Source organism: Crocuta crocuta, unplaced genomic scaffold (genome assembly GCF_008692635.1).
Source record: "Crocuta crocuta isolate KB4526 unplaced genomic scaffold, BGI_CrCroc_1.0 scaffold68, whole genome shotgun sequence".
NCBI classification, from domain to species: Eukaryota; Metazoa; Chordata; class Mammalia; order Carnivora; family Hyaenidae; genus Crocuta; species Crocuta crocuta.
In genome coordinates, this window is record NW_027532426.1 from 3,440,022 (window position 1) to 3,444,456 (window position 4,435).

The 4,435-nt window shown below is 57.8% G+C and overlaps 1 protein-coding gene across 1 annotated transcript in view; it reads left to right on the plus strand.

The window, feature by feature from the left end:
- Window positions 1-4,435, plus strand: part of SRCIN1 (SRC kinase signaling inhibitor 1) — a 67,138-nt gene that overhangs the window by 20,455 nt on the left and 42,248 nt on the right.

Here is a 4,435-nt window from a genome sequence, read left to right on the forward strand (position 1 = left end):
CCCTTCCCAGGTGCCCAGGCCCGGAAGGCTGAGCCGAGGGTCACAGAATCCCCTTTCCCCGCTTTTCCTTCCCCTCGTTCTGAGCTGGATTTCACCGGTCTCGGGCATCTTCTCTGTAGCCTGAATCTCTGACTCAAAAATTATGACTGGCCTCGCACATCCGGGTGTCCTTGGAGAGGTGGCCAACCCTCGGACCCCAGCTTATTTCTCCAGATCCCCCAACCTCCACCCCTCAGGGGCCTTCAGTCCCAGCATCGCTTCCCCAGTGCACCCAGCTCTGCTCCTCCTCCATGGCCTCCCCGCCCTTCCTCTGCCTCTCCACCTCACCGTCCTGCAATCCCCACCCCCCTGCCCCAGTAGATCGCAGCCCTGCATACCCCCTCCAGGCCTCTCTGTCCCATCTGTCCCCTCTGCCACCCCCTCAAGTCCCTACCCCTATGGATCCCTCGCCGCCCCCTGCCACTACCACCGAACAGGAAGCATTGATCTGCTCAGGGCCAGGGTGCCCAGAACCTGCCGCTTGCTGGATGGGAATCTATCTCCCCGGCTTTTCACTGGGCTGCTCAGTCAGGGGAGGGTCAGGGCCACTCTGGGGACGCGGTGGTGGCTGGAGTGAGTGCAGGGGAAACAGGAAGGCTGCCCTGCTAGGGCCCAATAGCCCACGTGCCAGGAACACCTTTAATTCAAGACAACACACTTTCCCCTCCATTGTCTTTCGAGCTTCTCACTCTGGGCAGGCAAGACAGGGCAGGGTTTAGAGGTTAACAGCCCACTTTACAGATGAGAGCCCTCAGGCTCCGACAGGGAAGAGTCTTGTTGACCGAATGAGTAACCAGCAAGGCTGACGGGGTCCCTCAGGGACGGAGCTGACTCAGAACCCGGGGTGTGTGTCTCTGGCCTGGGGTTTTTTCCTCCCAGTGCCCTGACCTCATGCGCCTGGCCTGACTCAAAGGGAGAAGGTCAGGCCTGAGTCCTCTGAGCCCCCACGGCCGCCTTCTCCCAAGGGCAACAGGATGGCCCCGCAGCTGAGAAGCCCCAGTCAGTCTTCCCAGCCCCCTGGGGCCCTGCATAGGGTGGCGGATATGCATTGGAGCTGGAGCCTCACCTCTTTCCCCAAGCTAGTTTCCTCTTTGTTAAATAAAGCTGAGGATTTCAAAGGTTCTTAAAGATTTTTTTTTCCTGAGAGAGAGAGACAGTGTGAGCAGGGGAGGGTCAGAGAGAGAGGGAGACACAGAATCCAAAGCAGGCTCCAGGCTCTGAGTTAGCNGAATCCTGCTCCTGCCTCTCCCCTGCTTCCTCCCTCCACCCATGCCTGGGCAGCAGAGGGCTGAACCCTGACCTCAAGGAAGCAGCGACAGACCTTGCTCTCCACTCTCCACCCAGCAGCTCGGCAGCCCCCTCCCCGGCACACTGCCCGCGTGAGATTTATAGGACCGCAGTCATAAACAGGGCTGCGAGCACATGTCCGCCGTCCGCGTCTGCTCCCCCTCGGCGGCCTGCTCTAGCAGCCTGCACCCCTCCTTGCCCAGCCCCGTCTTGTCCCTCTAACCGGCCTGGTGGAGGCTGGGTGGCCCCGGCACCTCCCTACAGTCCCTGCTGGTCTCTGTGCCAAACGAGCTAAGATGTCTCCCCAGGAGTGGGGAAAGGGGGTGCTGGCACAGAGGGTGAAGATGGGGACAAGCAGCTCTTCTGGGTCCCCGAGGGCAGAGGGGCAGAAGGGAGGAGAGGAGGACTGGAGGAGGCCTGTCCCCTGAAGCTGTGTGTGTCCAGAGCCTTCGGAGGGCACCGTGAGCCTGGCCATCCAGTGGAAGGAGAGAGGTCCCTCTGGCTCAGGTGAGGCTGTGCCGGACTCTGGAGCTGGCCTTCCGGCGGCAAGGCCAGTGGGCAGAGAGAGCAGTATGGCCATGGAGGGTCTCCCCCTGCTCGGGAGTGCCCAGTGCGTGTCTCCGCTGGAGGTGGGGGTGAGTGGAAGAGAGAGGCTAAGGGTCATGGCCAGAGCACCTCCATCCTGGCCTCTCCTTCTCCTGGATGACTATTCAGGCCACTCCCTTCCAGCCACACTCACTGGTACCCTGGATTGCCACCAGCTCTTCAAAGACAGGACTGGGCCTTCATGAAGGTGACCCCAAGGTTCCCAGCCTCACTCAATCAGGGGCCATCTTTGGGAATTTCCTTCAGATCAGGGACCCTCTGCACCCTGTTAACACAATAAGTTCTTCATTAACTCCCTTTGAACCTAAATACATTTACTTTTTTTTTTTTTTTTAATGTTCTATTTATTTCTGAGAGAGAGACAGTATGAGCAGGGAAGGGTCAGAGAAATGGAGATACAGAATCTGAAACAGGCTCCAGGCTCCGAGCTGTCAGCACAGAGCCCGACGCGGGGCTCAAACCCACAAACCATGAGATCATGACCTGAGCCGAAGTCAGATGCTTAACCGACTGAGCCACCCAGGTGCCCCTAAATACGTTTACTTAAAAGAAAACGTTATCTCCTTACCTTCCCAAGGAACCATATCCATGAAATCAGTGGTTGGACCTTCTATTTGGAGTTTTCCTGATCCTTATGAAAATACAAGTGTAAGTGTGAAACTGTGAAGCAGTGTTCCCCCCAAGGTTGGCTCTTGTGTGTCTGGAACTCACGCCAGAGAGCGGTGACCGCAGTGAGAGGGACCCACACACTGGGGAGGAAAGGGAGGAGAGACCCCAGATCCAGTGCCAGGCTGAGGAGACAGCAGGTAAACAGAGAGGAGTTCCTGGTGCCACGTGCTGTTTTTCATTGTTCTTTAAGAGACAACTGTTGAGAAAAATGTGGTGGGAGGAGATGGGGCAAACCTAAGAGATACTGGGGTCAAAGCTAGCCTCTACCGCTCACTGTGGCTTTGGGCACATCACTGGACTTCTCTGACCTCGGCAGCCCCATCTCTGAAATGGGGCCACAGCGATAACCCCCCACAAGGGGTGCTGAGGGGTTCTCAGGCCATAATGACAGTGATGAGTCAGGTCTTTGGAAGCTTGGAGCTCTGTGTCTATGGAAGCCATTCTCCCCTTAGTTTGGTGGGAGGTACTGGGTCCTCTAGGGCTCTGTTCTCCAGATCTCCATGACTCAGCCATAGCCTAGGTAGGAGTGTGTGCGTGCGTGTGTGTGTGTGTGTGTGTGTGTTAGGTGAGGGTTAGCTTTTCCTGAAATGTGGCTAAATTTCTTCTGTCCTCCTGTGGTGCCCAGGAGGGGACCGAGGCCTGGCAGCTGGCCTACTGTGCAGTAGATGTGTGGGGGAAGGGAGCTGACCAGTCACTGCGGCTGGATGGAACCTGACTGGGTCCCAGCACCCCCAGCCTCCTCTTCTTTGCCCCAGTTGGCCCTGTGAGTCAGCCCCTGTGGGGGGGAGCATATATCCACTGCCGTGTCCAATGCCCGCAGACCTAAGCTATGCTTGGGGGTGGGGGTTACGACTTTGAGGCTGGTGCGTTGTGGGGCTGGGGCCAGCCAGGGGGACTGCTTTTGTCTCCCTGTGAGGAGACACCCGGCACCTGCAGTGGATGATACCACAGCTGGCATGGGAGACACTCTGGAGCCATTGTCCCAGCTTTGAGGCTGGAGGATGCAGACAGCAGGGCTGGGCCTGGCGAGGCCAAGACTTCGGGGCTGGTGGGCACGTGGGGAGAAGATTCAGAATGCGCGTGGGGACCTCACCCCCCGGCCTTCCCTCTTTTCTGCTTCTGTGCTGTCCTTCGTCCTCTGTGCGTCTCTTAAAGGTCTTGAACTGTGTGTGTGTGTGTGTGTGTGTGTGTGCATGTGCGGGTGTTGGGAAGGGAGACTGAAGAGAGGGGTGGCGGGGAGAAGGGAGGGTCTAAGGGCGAGGGCTTGAGCTGTTCTGTCTGCTTTCTTTCTCCTTTGAGTTTGTCCCAAATCCATCTCTCTCTCTCTCTCTCTCTCTCACTGTTTTCTATGTGCCCAGCCTCCCCTGTCTGTCCATCTGTTTGTCTCTGGGGAGGGAGGGGAAAAGGGGGTCCCATGCCCCAGACCCTGGGCCTCCATCTCCTTGCCATCATCATTCCTGCCCCCAGTATCCTAGTCCTGACCCCTTTCCAAGCCACCCCCTAGCCTTTAAGACAAGTGTGTCCTGGACATGCTAGTCTGNTTTTGACATCTTTCAGGAAACACCCAAAAGGAAACTCCCCTTCCCTCAACCTGTCCACACCAGCATCAGGAAGGAGGAAGGGGGCATGCAGCTAAAGAGATATTCGGGACCCAGGCTCCCGCCCCTCCTTGGCCTCGAATAACACCTCACGTGTAGCCATTACTCTTCCAGACCCACCCAAAGAAAAGCACGAGGCTGGACCCTGCCCTTGCTCCCCAACTTCCTTGGAGCCCTCCCCCTGCTGCCTCTTGGGTCCCCTAGTGGGGGGTGGGCGGCCCTGGACACAGCCCGGG